The sequence below is a fragment of the Colobus angolensis genome, unplaced genomic scaffold (genome assembly GCF_000951035.1).
Source record: "Colobus angolensis palliatus isolate OR3802 unplaced genomic scaffold, Cang.pa_1.0 Scaffold254, whole genome shotgun sequence".
Taxonomy (NCBI): Eukaryota; Metazoa; Chordata; class Mammalia; order Primates; family Cercopithecidae; genus Colobus; species Colobus angolensis.
This window is the reverse complement of record NW_012115755.1, coordinates 1,403,524-1,417,922: the sequence shown is the minus strand read 5'-3', so window position 1 is coordinate 1,417,922 and position 14,399 is coordinate 1,403,524.

The following is a 14,399-nucleotide window of genomic DNA, read 5'->3' as shown; positions in this document are numbered from 1 at the left end:
AGGACCCAGCATGCAGGAGGCAAAGGAAGGGGCATCCCAGCACCCTTTGGCAGTGGTGGCTTTGGGGGAAGGGCCTGGAAAGCACAGGCTCTGTGGGGAGTGGGAGCTGTTGTTCAGCCTGCGGTCCCTGCAAACCGCCCGACCTCCCCAGCCCCCTGCTCCCACCTTAGGGACACAGGGCCTCCTCACGGGAGCCTCTGGTGTGTGAGTGAGTGGAGTCCCTCCCCTCCCGGCCCCAGCACAGCCCCAGCACACAGAGGGCCTGGGTCCTGGGAGCCGGGGGCACCCCCGCAGGACGGGCTCATGGGTCATGTGTGACTGGCAGTGCCTACAACTCAGGACATTTCCTGTTTTAAAAGCCCGGGATTCCGATTCTTCTTCAAAATGCAGCACGGCCACCCATACTGGCCTGTCTTGCGAATGCTTCTGTCAGCTGGAGCCCCATGGGCCCGTCCTGGGCTGTCCCCACCTGGCTGGCTTGGCTGTGGGCATGAGAGTTTGCAAGCTCTACCCTTGAAAAGGTGATGAGGCTGCCGGCAGGGGTTTCAGCCCCTGCTGCCCCCAGAACTGAGAGACACAACTTCTGCCACAGGCCCCAGGCCCGGGGTCCCTCACGCCCCTGCAGGCTGAGACCAGAACCGTCCCCAGTGGCAGGCGGCGTCAGCTCCCCCAGCTGCTCCGTCCTCCGCAGTCACTGGTGATGGGCAGCATGGAGAGGGCCACGACTGGGGTTCACTCCCACCTCTCTCATAGGCAGAGGAGGCTGGAAAGGGTGAGGGGGAGTCCCTCGTGAAGGGGAGCGGGGAGTCTCCAGGGGCTGCCCCAGCCTTCCACACCAGGAGAAGCCAAGGACAAAGCCCACCAAAGGGCAGGGCAAGAGCAGCACAGCCCCAGGATAGTAGCCTTCTCCCACTGCTGACACCTCCTACACCAAGGGTGGAGGCCTGTGCGCCCCTACTCCCTGCCTCCGGGGCCAGGGAAGAGAGGAAGGTCAGGCGGCCGCATGGCCAGCCTGGAGACCCACGCTCTTGTGGGTCTGCCCCACCTCTGTGTGCCCCCAGGAAGCTCCCTCAGCCTTCTCAGGCGTGAGTTTGGGGTGTTGAGAGAGAGAAGGTGAGCCTGCATGGCCTCTAGGGCCCCTTTTGACTCTGAAAGCCTCTGGCTTTAATGGAGCCTTGATAGATTGTAAATAACAGTTGCTATTTACAGACAGCCCCCGCCGGCTGCACCCGGCCATGGCACAGCCTGACCCTGCGGCCGACCTCGGCCAGGAGTTGAGAGCCTCCACATCAAGTGCTTGGGCCAGGCCTGGCACGTTCCATGTGAGAAATACGTATTCCCTGCGATTGTTGTCGCGGTGCTGCTCACACTGTTCAATGGGGAAGCCAAGACCCAGGGAGGTGACAAGACTGCGCTCAGGGCTCACGGTGGCCTGTGTTTCCCGGGTAAAAGGCTCCAGAGCTGGGCCCCCGCTTCTGAGCAGGTGCCACTCCTCCACACAAGGAGCACGAAGCTCTGGTCTTGTTAGTCCCCCGTGGGGCTGCGGTCAGGGAGGCCTTTGGTCCTGCATCCTGCCGGGGAGCTGGGCAGGTCATTCCAATGTCGCATTACCCATCACCCCAGCCCCCTGTTCTCCACCTCTCACTTCAAGTCAGGGAGATAACTGGTTCTAGGCCAGGTGGAACCCAACTCAAAGGTCACTGGTGGGCTACCTGGAGGAATGCAGGCGGGCAGAGCAGGTTCTGGTAGCTTCTAAGCCCTAAGGCCGATTCAGAGGTGGCCTTCCAGGGTCAATCCCTGAACAGGGTGAAGGAGGGAGAGACTGAGACCCCCCTCCATGCTGCAGCCCTGGTGTCCTCAGCAGTGCTGGGGTCTGGTGGAAACCCCCCAGTCCCCCAAAGCAGATTCGGCTCAGGCATCCTGAGAATGGCCAAGTGCATCATTTTGGGGTTTTCTCACCAGTTCTGAATGTCTCCTGTTTATCATGCTTGAGGGCAGTTTTAGGAAAAGGTTTTATGGCTGCTGAGGAAAGAGTAAGTAATGCAAGATGTGGGGAAAGAGCAAATTCATGGAGTCTTCTCTACGAAGGCTGTGGAGCCGGCGCCTCCGACAGGGCAGATGGATGACCCGCAATTACCTGTCCGGATCCCCCAGCCTCGCCCCGCTCCCTCCCGCCTGGTCTCCAAGCAATTTCAGACTTTTTTGTACATCCAGAGCAGAGATTGTGTACGATTTCTCTCGCCGGCAGAAGCGGCTTTCAGGTAGGGGAAGGAGGACGAGGCATGTTTATCTTCGAACAAAGGCAACGAGGGACAGAAAGGGAACATGGCCCTGCCCCCAGCCGCCCGCTCCTGGTGCCCTCCCCAAAGCCCAGGTCCCTCCTCGGGCTACAGAGGGGAGATTTTAATTGTGTATGCTCTGCTCAGCTTCTTCAGGGTGCCAGGATCTGGGGACAAGGGTGTGGGCTGCTCTGCTGGTCTCCCGTGTGTGGGTCAAGTGGCGTCTGTGCAGGTAGGAAGCAGTCACCGCCTGGGCCAGGCCGTGTCTATATGTGTATGGGAAGGGAGCCAAACGGCTGTCACTGGGCAGTTTCCCAATCCGGGCAGTCCCCTCTGGAGTCTTCCCTAGGTGGTGGGATTTAAGGTGTCCAGTTAGAGGGAGAGGCCCCTCATCACCACTCCAGAACACTGTGGGCTTGACAGGACACCAGGGGTGGCTCTGGTTGCTGCTGGCAGCTGTGTGCATGTGCACACAGCTGGGCAGGGGTCTGCACTCTTGGGTACTATCCCCACCCCCTCTCCAGCTCCCTGTTGGCTCCTGCAGGTGAATGAGGAGTGCAAGAGACAGCTCAAGACCACAGTGCGGAGCAGCTCCCCAAAGTCAGCCACTAGCTGCCACAGTCAGGATTTTGGTCACCTCTGTGTTCCACCTCTACATTCATTTATGTTTTTGTTTTGTAACCAGGTAATACAATCACATGGTTCCAAAAGCAGAAGGAGCTTAAAAGGTAAATGGAGCCAGGCGCGGTGGCTCATGCCTGTAATCCCAGCACTTTGGGAGACCGTGGCGGGAGGATTCCCTGAGGTGAGGTGTTCAAGACCAGCCTGACCAACATAGTAACACCCCGTCTCCACTAAAAATACAAAAAAATTAGGCAGGCATGGTGGCTTGTGCCTGTAGTCCCAGCTACTCAGGAGGCTGAGGCAGGAGAATCGCTTGAACCTGGGAGGTGGAAGTTGCAGTGAGCCAAGATGTGCTACTGCACTCCAGCCTGGGCGACAGAGGGAGACTCCGTCTAAAAAAAAAAAAAAAAAAAGTGAATGGGAAGTCTCTACCCTAACCTGCTGCCCCACCCACCCCTACCACAAAGGCAGGTATGCTTACCAGCTTTCCGCCTGTGCATCCAGAGTATCTTCTTTGAAGTATAACAAATGTGAAAACATATTCTTATTTTCTCTCTTGTACAAAACCTAGTATGTCCCATGGACTGTTCCGTATCTTGTTTTCTCCCTTGATAGATTTATTGCATGCATGCTCCACCTTGTACTAACTCGACGACACAGGTGTAAAGTTATTCACTGCACTACAAGAGCAAAAGATTGAAAACAACTCAGGTGTCTGCCCGTAAGGGTCTGGCTCAATGAACTAGGGCCTGTCAGGACTGTGGGATACTCTATAGCTGTGAGAACAAAAATAGAAAAGAGGAGAAGCGCATGTGGGGAAGGTTTCTATGCCCTGATTTGGAAAGGCCTCTAATCTCCAGGCTCTACTAGCTGAATAGGAAAGGAGGGATTGTTGGTTTAAAGGACATATATATGCATTTAAAATTTTGATACTGTCAAATCTTTTCTGGTTTCAGGATTTTGGACTCATAATTTGAATTTTTAATTTACTTAATATTTTTCTTCGCAGGAATGTATGTTTTAAACTTAATACATTTATATTAAACAGATACTAGAATAGGACTTTTTAAAAATGAAAAAGGTGATGGGCAAGGCAGGGTCTTCTGCTGTAATATAAGGAACTACAACTCAAAGCAATGGAGGTTTTTTCAGGCTCAGGTAAACAGAAAGGGCATTTATGAAAGGATATCTGGAGCCCAGAAACCCTCTGGGAAGCCGAGCATCATGCTGAGAGGCTGAACACCTGAGAAAGAGCTGCAGAGACACAGCTGCCCTTGCCCTTGGCTTTGAGACCCCAACCTGCCCAGCCCTGCATCCAGTCCCCCTGCTTCTGGAGGCCAGATGAGGTTGCTGCTACAGCTGGTGCTGCCACTGCCCCACACAGAGAGATGGATTCTGGGGGTCCCTGCCTCTCTGTAGACCTGGCTACTTGGAGTAGGTGCTACTGATGGTGGACCCTTGTGTTTTGGGGAAGGCCCAGGTTGTATGTCTGGCATTTCTGTGTACATAGAGAGGGGCTGGATCTTCCTTTTCAGGAAGAAGGTTCTGATACTAGGTGGCCAGAAAGAAGGATGAGAGTCCACTCCCAGAAGGAAGGGCCATGTTCCCAGAGAGAGTGCGGCACAGGGGCGGAGCAGGGGGACCGGATGTCTCAGAGCTGGGCAGAGAGAGAGAGAACGGTCTGGGGCTGTGAACCCAGGAAGGAGGAATCAGTGGGTAGTCAGATTGTGTCAGCAGATATAAGGCAGCCAACTGGAGGCTTGAGAGCACCAAGAGAAGGGAGGGAGAACTAGGGCAGAAGGGGAGGAAGAGGACCCAGTAGGGATGGTAGGATGGGGACTGCAGTAGGGGGAGGCTGGGAGGAGCTGGAGGAGGGGTGGAGGCTCAGGGCTGGAGCCTGGGGGGAAGAGTGGAAAAGGCCTGCGCCTGGAGAGTAGGCTTGGATCTGGGCCTGGGCCCAGGAGGGGCAGTGGGCAAGCTGAGGGTGTGGGGGCACAGAGGAACCAGGGAACTGGTGGCCTTCCAGAAGCAGCACATAGAGCTTGCACCCCAAAAGGCTGCAGAGGCACATTCCTGAGTCTGGCAGAGAAGGTACTCGTGTAGTCAGGGTTCAGCAGGAGAGCTCACTGTGGCCTCTGCATCCCCCTAAATCCCCAGGACACTGGCCTTCACTGTGGGAAGCTGGGAGTGGATCGTGTTTTTCCCTGTGTCTGGGCTTCCCACGCTCATCTGCATGCCGGCACGGCTGGAGCCCCTCAACTCCATCCCTCCTCTTTGCTGCTCTTTTCACTGGAGCTGGCACTGCCTGGAGGGCTTGTGCCCAGCTCTGCTTCTTCACAGTGAAGCCATGTCTTCAACAAGGTTGGGGGATCCCACCTCCTCCCCACTCCCAGCTGCTGTACACCCTGGGCTGTGTGTAGAGCTTGCATTATTCACGGCTCTCAGATCTCAGCAAAATGCACAGATCTGGGCTGGAACCATCACGGTTTTCATCTGTAGCTCTCAGCCATCCTTCCTGCACGATGCCTCTGCATTTGATCTTCTGCAAATTTGCCTCTTTGTTCTTCAGACAGAATCATATTGCCAGGGGCTCCTGACAGCCCTTGGTGACACAGACTGCCACAAAAATTCTTTTTAAATATGAAAATAAAAATGTCCCCAGAGCAATGAGTGGGACACCTCCAGGTGGAAATGTCACAACCTGCCGTAAGACAACAGCTCAGAGCAAAGAACAAAGCACACGAACCCAGTTGTGTGTGGACGGGCGCGAGAACTCACAGGAAGAGAGGCGAGGCCGGTTTCAGTTCTCTCCTGCCTTGGATCAGTTGTTTCCCCCTGAATTTCATATTCTAGGCTTTAATGCTGGTTGGTGATAATACCCAGAGCTGGTGAGGCTGCAGAGACGCAGGGAACGGATGTATTGCTGGGGGTAGCGTGTTTCTAGAGATTTCCAACAATACTGATTGTCTCAGGCTCCAGGAGCCAGTGGCAGAAAATCCAGTTCAAACTTGGGGCGACCACTGGCTTACAATCCTGAAAAGTCAGGAGGCAGATGGTGGTAGTTTATGTGATGTGTATTTTACTGTATTTGAAAAATTAAAGACCAGGCACAGTGGCTCATGCCTGTAATCCCAGCACTTTGGGAGCTGGAGGCAGGTGGATCGTCTGAACCCAGGAGTTGGAGAACAGCAAGGGGGACATAGAAAGATGCCCATCTTTACAAAAAATATAAAAATTAGCTAGGCGTGGTGCCATGTGCTTGTGATCCCAGCTACTTGGGAGGCTGAGGTGGGAGGATCACCTGAGCCTGGGAAATTCGAGGCTGCAGTGACCTGTGATCATGCCACTGCCTTCCAGCCTGGGTGATAGAGTGAGACTCTGTCTCAAAAAAAAAAAAAAAAAGAAAGAAAAGAAAAAAGAAAAGAAAAATGTAAAACAAAACAAAGCAAGAAACGTGCACAATGCCATGTCCCACCTTAGGCCTTAGGTGACTGCCTCCAACTGGAATACATCGTTCAAGTTGCTCAAATGTCAACTCTTCAGAGGCCCCCTGAAGGCCAGTCCACAATAGCCATCCTCTGTCAGCTACCCGCTCTCACCCCTATCAGCTGTTTTTCATCTTGGCAGTTACCACTTTCTGGAGCAATCCTACTTACTCACCTGTTTACCTGTGTGCTTATTGGGTTCGGCGCCCGCTTCTCCCTGCTAGGATGTCAGCACCGTGAGAACAGGGACTCTGTCTTGTTCATGGCTGTTTCCCCAGGGCCAGGTATGGGCCTGGCACAAAATGAGGCTTAACACATAGAGGCAGGAGGAGTAAATGAAGGAAGGCTCCCTCTGCCTCCCTTGGTGCTCTCGCCTTGTGTTGGCACCATCTTCAGGGATGCTCCCTGGAAAGTGGCAAATTGGCTGCAGGCAGCTCCGATATTCACTGTCAATATTATGTTATGGTCAATATTCCATCAACGACATTACATCTTCAGTTCTGGGACGTCCTCACAGCCGCGAGTTCAAGGGGAAGAAAGGGCATTGCTAAGTGTCTCAAGGTTGCAAATCATTGGCTCTGATTCAGTCATGTGACATTCCCTGAACCAATCCCTGTAAAGCAGAGATGCAGTGCTCTGAATGGCCAGGCCTGATACCCAAGTCCACTGCTGGGAGAGAAAGTCACCTCGGTCCCACTGAAGCGGCACATGGGAACGGGTGGGGGTTCCCCAGGAGAAAATCTGTGAGCCAGCGGCCAGAAGATGTGGGACAGGCGCATCAGGCCAAGGCCACAAATGTCTCAGACACACCAGGTTTTGTAACAGGCTGTTATGTCTGTATCCCCCCAAATTTCTATGTCAAAGCCCTCACCCCCAGTGTGATGGTTTTAAGGTGGTCAAAAGTAACCTCTGCCAGGCGCAGTGGCTCCCAGCACTTTGGGAGGCCGAAGTGGGTGGATCATTTGAGGTCAGGAGTTCGAGACCAGCCTGACCAACATGGTGAAACGCCGTCTCTACTAAAATACAAAAATTAGCCGGGTGTGGTGATGCACACCTATAATCCTAGCTATTCGGGAGGCTGAGGCAGGAGAATCACTTGAACCCAGGAGGCAGAGGTTGCAGTGAGCCGAGATCGCCACACTGCACTGCAGCCTGGATGACAGGGTGAGACTTTCTCTCCAAAAAAAAAAAAAAAAAGTAACCTCAGTCCCCTGGTCATGAGAGTAGAGCCTCGTGAATGGATTAGTGCCCTTATCAAAGGGACCCCAGAGAGCTCTCTGGCCCTCTTTCTGCCATGATGACACAATGAGAAATTGGCATCCAAAACCAAAAGAGTAGCCCTCGTCAGAACCCCTGCCAGTGCCCCGATCTCTGACTCAGTCTCAGGAGCCATGAGAAACAAACTTATGGTTTATCCAAGATAGATAAAACTTTAATAAACATTTGCTGAATGAGGACAACACAATCTCTGACTGCTCAGAAAAGCAGGGAGACAGATCTGTGTCGTCACAGAACGTGTTTATGCTGAGGGAAGAGATGGGGGTGGGGGCGCTGTGTCCCTCCCTGTGAGCCGTGCCCAAGCCCAGGGGCCTGCCTCACCCAGGGATTCCACGAATTTACTCAAAAGGAGAAATAAATGATCTTGCACAAGAACAGTTGTTGCGGCATTATTTGTAATAGAGAAAAAACTGGAAACAACCCAAATGTTCCCCGGTAGGGGACTGGTTAACTAAATTATGAAACATCCACTTGATGAAATATTCTGGAGTGGTTAAAAATGATCGTTATGAAAACTACAGAGCAACAAGGGAAAAGGCATCTGTTCTAACACACAGTGACAGCACAGAATGCCAAACTGTGACCGCAAGAAGCACAAACCACATGCCAGGCTCTGTGCAAGAGACTCGCGGGAGCCCTCCTGCCCCCAGGAAGCTCCTGGCCCCGTCAGGGCAGGAAAGACGTGAAAACGAGGAACGACACTTGGAGTGAGAAGGTCAAGGACAGAGGCAGAGAGACAACGAGTTACGCAGGGTCCAGGAAAGATGCCTTGGGACATGTCCTGTGAGCTGGATTTTATGAGGAGTAACTACCAGGACTGGAGCTATGGACACTTTAGTAAAAGGGCTTGAAGGCAATATACATGCAAAAATAAAAATGAAAATAGCTGTGCCAGGTAGAATTATGGATGATTTCCCCATTTTTTTCCCAAAAATGTTTCATGTTATGTTGTTTTTACAATAAAAACTAGTTGACAACTAAGGTCGGATATGGGTAGATAACTTTCACTACCAACATTTGTGTCTATAAATCATACATGAGTTCATAAATGCTTTTTTCCTTGACAGAGCAGGGAAGTGAAGAAATAGTTATTGGACATTTTGCAAAAAGTATATCTGTATTGTTTGCAAGTTGCCTGGTCCTGGACTCTGCAGTGAAGGGATAAGGCACTTACATTTCTAGCAAGAACAGGTATAAATGTATGAAATAGGAAACGTTTTTAAAAATATTTAAATATGGCTGGAGAGAAGTGTGGTGGCCAAAGGCGTTCTACAGGTGTGGGAGCGTGGAGCTGGCTGAAACAGAGGAGGAGCAGAGACGGCCGGGCAGATGGAGAGCTGGAACCCAGTGGGCTGGGTAAGCTGATGCGGTAAGTCAGGGCGGGCTTTTGCTGCGGCTTGAAGTGTGGCTGCCTCCAAAATGCATGTGAAAACAGAATCCCTACTGGGGGGATATTAAGGGTTGGGCACTGTGGGAAGGGACTAGGTCATGAGGGTTCCACCTGATGAATGGATTCAAGGGAAATAGCTGAGGCCCTTTTTGCTTTTCTGCCAGGTGAGGACACAGCCTTCGTCCCCTCTGGAGGATGCAGCAGCCAAGCAGCGTGGTGGAAGCAAAGACCAGGCCTTCGGCAGACACCGACCGGCCAGCACCTTGACTGTGGGCTTCCCTGACTCCAGAACTGTGAGAAAGAAACTTCCGTTCTTTACCAGTTACCCAGTTGGGAGTTTTTTGCTATAGCCACAAAAATGGACTAAGAGACTTGCCTCTGGATAAGGGACAGGTTAAGGGTCCAGGATTGGGAAGGGCAGGAGAGGGTTGGTCTGGAGAGGCAGAGCAGGACATAGGCTGTGAGAAGTTTGCAGGTGGGGAAAGCTCCGTTTGGGGAGGTTCCAGGTGCAGCTTCCAAAGGGCTGAGCAGGACCCAAGGGCACAGGGAGAAGGACATGGCATCCTGTCCTTCTCTGATCCCAACTGCTAGTAGCCTGCCACTAGCCAGCTGTGTGAATCATTCAGGGCTCTTAGCTGATCATGGTCCAAATCCTTTGAAGAACCCAGCTGATGGGAAGAAGGGCACAGACTCCCAGCCTAGCTGCTAGGCATGACAGGCAAGCACGTATGTGGCATCATCAGTTTCTGTAGGGGGTGATGGGCTCAGCCTCATAAAGTGAGGATCGTCCCTACACAGGAGGGTGTTAGATGTTCCGCGCCTGTTCGTCTCCATCAGAAGCCCTAATTCTCACCCCCATCACCTCCTTTGTAAGCTGTGGAGGGTTAGATATGATGGCAGATAGAACATGCATATCTAATTTCACTCCCGCCCAGCCCCCACTAAAACTACATCAAATGAATTTTTAAATTTTATTTTTATTTTTTAGCGACAGGGTCTTGCTTCATCATTCAGGCTGGAGTTCAGTGGTGCGGTCATAGCTCACTGCAGTCTCCACCTCCTGGGCTCAGTCGATCCTCCCACCTCAGCCTTCCAAGTAGCTGGGACTCCAGGAGGGCACCACCATGCCCCAATACTTGTTTTATTTTTTGTGGAGATAGGATCTCACTATGTCACCCAGGCTGATCTCGAACTCAGGCCTCCTGGCCTGATCCTCCCACCTCAGCCTCCCAAAATGTTGGGATTACAGGCATGAACCACTGTACTTGGACAGCAAATGATCTTTTAAAAGACACCAACTTGATAAGAAAGATAACAGAGGATGAGATGACAGCAACACAGTTGTGGAAGCTTGGAATAGAGGGATGAGTGATACCTGACAGAGAGGACTCTGTTGGACAGGACCTCAGGCTATTTGATTCTCTAGAAGAGATCCAAGTCTATTCACATCTCAGAGCCCTCAAAGCCTCAGGAACTTGCAGCTGCAGGTACACCTGGAAATGGGATGAATGGGAGTTAAAACAAGAAAGAGTGGAGCAAAAGCTTTTGAAAACCTATAGACTCTAGATCCCCTACCTCCCTCCAAGCTGTTAGATCACTCTCCCATCCTCTCCCCAACCACTAGCAAAAGTCCAAGGTTTATGCACTGGACTGGTGGAGGCGAGGCACAGCTAAGAGCTGCTGTACTGAAAATGGGGGCTACAGAATCCTGGGACCCCCCTGCTCAGCTTCCTTCCCTTAATCAGTTCCAGAAGCTGATAAGCCAGAGCTTTTTACCAGGCAGGAGATTGAGTCTTTCCTAGGGATCCGTCCAGCCCAAATGCAAGACCTCAACTTACCAACCCTGGTAGGTGCGCCAGGTGACCCGTCAAGATCTGGGAGCTTCCCATCTGCATTTTGGTACTTGGTCATGATCTGATGAGCCACAAATCAGCAGACAGCTGAGGGACAGCTCATCATGGAATAGAGGAAATAAAGCAGACAGAGAGAGAGAGAGAGAGAGAGAGAGAGAGAGAGAGAGAGAGAGAGAGAGAGAGAGAAAGGCCGGGCGCAGTGGCTCACACCCGTAATCCCAACACTTCGGGAGGCCAAAGCGGGCGAATCACTTGAGGTCAGGATTCGAGACCAGCCTGGCTAACACGGTGAAACCCTGTCTCTACAAAAAATACAAAAATCAGCCAGGCATGGTGGTGGGCATTTGTAATCTCAGCTACTTGGGAGGTTGAGGCAGGAGAACCGCTTGAACCCGGGAGGCGGAAGCTGCAGTGAGCTGAGATTGCACCACTGCCCTCCAGTGTGGGCAACAGAGCAAGACTCCATCTCAAAACAAACAAACAAAAACAAAGAGAAAAAAACAACAGTGTAAAGAAAGAGACCATGCAAGGTTATCTCCAAAGAAAACCTTTACAAAGTGTATTAACAACCTCAGAGAGATAAGAGATGTTACATCCATGAAGCACTAACAAAATGAACAGTCAGAGAACAGAGAGTTAAAGGAGAGTTCTTGGAAATTAAAAGCACACATGAATGATTTTTTAAAAAGAAGAACGAAAGGATGAATTAGAGGGCAAAAGGGAGGAAACCTCCCGGAAAACAGAGCAAAAAGACAAAGAAAAAGGAAAACAGGAGGTAAAAGGTAAGAACATTGAAAGACCAATTCAAGAGACTGAACATATGAATAACAGGAGTCAAGAAAGAGAAAACAGAGGGAAAGGACTCATACCCGAAATAACTCAAGAACATTTCTCAGAAATGAGGGACACCAGTTTTGGGATTAAAAGGATTCACAGTTGCTCACCACAATGGTTGAAAACACCCACACCAAAGTACATTGCTGCAGAACTTCAAAAGCCTGGGGACAAAAAGAAGCTTCTGCAAGTTTCCAGAAAAACTAGAAGACAAGAAGTAATGCTTTCAAAATTCTGAAGGAAAATTATCTCCAAACTCAATTCTATACCCAGATAAACTACTCCTCAAATGAGAAGACAGAAAAAGACGTCTGCAGGCCTCTTCCCCTCTTTCTTAAGTAGCTACTTGAGCCTGTGCTCCACAAGGGAACAAAGCAAGAAAGAGATGACCATAGACACAGGGAACCCAACCACGGGGAAAGGGCAAAGGGAGTCCGAGTGATGGTGACAAGCCATCCAGGGCATCTACTGAGTCCCGGGCATAGACTGGAGGTGGTGTGAACATTTGTGACCATGCACCAGTGCAGGGCTCCCTGTGTGTAGTCCCCTGTCCCTCTGAAGTGGAGAGACAGGCATGGTGAAAGTCAGAGGAACCACCCTTCTACTGCCAAGGCCCACAGTGAGGCTGAGTGAGGAGGAACAAAGTACTGTGCTTTCCTAACATGTATGGTTAGGCCAGGTGTGGTGGCTCACGCCTGTAATCCCAGCACTTTAGGAGGCCAAGGTGGGCGGATCACTTGAGGTCAGGAGTTCAAGACCAGCCTGGCCAACGGGGTGGAACCCTGTCTCTACTAAAAATACAAAAATTAGCCAGGCGTGGTGGCCCGTGCCTGTAATCCCAGCTACTTGGGAGGCTGAGGCAGGAGAATCATTTTAACCTGGCTGGCAGAGGTTGCAGTGAGCCAAGATTGTGCCACTGCACTTCAGCCTGGGTGACAGAGTAAGACTCTGTCTCAATTTAAAAAAAAAAAAAACAAACAAAACATGAATGGCTGCGCTGAACCTAGGCCTCTGGCAAGAGCCTTCTCACACAGGCCCCCACAGACCATGATGCAGGAGGAAACACAAATGAAGGATTCTCCTCCATCTGCACCTGCATGTGGGCAGCCTCTCTTGCTGTGCCCCTGAGCTTTGGGCAAAAGTGACAGTCTCCCCCTCATGTAGAGCATAAACACGGGACACAGGAGAGAATTTCAGAGTGTTCTGGGTGCTCTGGAAAACAGGTGAATGGGGCTGAGAGTGACTGTGGTGGGGAGCATGGGGCAGGCCCTTTAGGGAGGGGCATGTGAGCTGGGGCCTACATCATGAGATGAGTGAGTTACACAAGGATCTTGGGGCAATGTGTTACAGGCAGGGGAAGCAGCAAGTGCAAAGGCCCTGGGGGGAGGTGGCGGGGGATGAGCTCAAGACACATTGAGTGGAGAGGGAGGAGGAGATGAGTCAGGAAGGGGTGGGACAGGGCCTGGATCAACTGGGGCTGTGGGACTGTGGTGAAGGGGCTGTAGATGACAGGAGGGTTTTAAGCAGGGGCAGGCCTTGATCTTATTTACATGGTGTCACCACTAATGTCCTGGGACCAAGGTGCCTAATTGCCTTCCAACACTCCTTTCTCCCTTCTATCTCACTGTAGTCCTGAGCTTAGCTTAAAAAAAAAAAGGGCTGGGTGCGGTGGCTCACGCCTGTAATCCCAGCACTTTGGGAGGCTGAGGTGGGCAGATCACGAGGTCAGGAGATTAAGACCATCCTGGCTAACACAGTGAAACCCCGTCTGTACTAAGAATGCAAAAAAGTTAGCCGGGTGTGGTGGTGGGCACCTGTAGTCCCAGCTACTTGGGAGGCTGAGGCAGGAGAATGGTGTGAACCTGGGAGGCAGAGCTTGCAGTGAGCCGAGATCGCACCACTGCACTCCAGCCTGGGCGACTGAGAGAGAGTCCGTCTCAAAAAAAAAAAAAGAAAGAAAGAAAAAGAAAGCAAAACAAAAACAAAAACAAAAACAAACCCTACATTTCCCAGGCTCTCTTGCAGCTAGGTGTGGCCAGTGCACTAAATTCTGGCCAATGAGATGTACGCAAATGTATATGGGACTTCTGGGCAGACTCCTTGAGAAGGAGAAGCTAGATCCTCTTTGCTCTTCCATTTTTCCCCTTCCAGGCTGACATCATGACTGGAAGCCCAGCAGTCTTTCTGGGCCACGAGGAGATCTTAAGATAAAGGCCACATGCTAGGAAGGGGCAACAGATAAATAGAAGGAACCTGGGTCTCTGATGTGCACAGTGGTCCATGAGCCCTAGACGGCCAACCTCCCAGGCTTGTGTGTGAGAAGAGGTACGCTTCAGAGGGGAAGCCGCCACCTTCAGCTCACCTTGACTACTGGGTCATCTCCAGGGGTGGCTGAGCTCTTGCATCAGACCCTTGGAATCATTGGTAGTTCGGGGGTGTTGGCCTCTTGTTGCCAGTTCCTCCACTCACATGCAGGCTGTAGGCACCTCAAAGAGGGTTGCTATCCTTGGAATCTCAGAGTGTGAAAGAGAAGAGGCCCTTGCGGGAGGGGAGGACTCCCAGGAAAGCGCACCCACCTCCTTGCTGAGAGAGGGGACTGCAGAGTCTTCCCTTTCCTGTTTCATGGGAAGAGAAAGTCACAATGAGTGAAATGGCA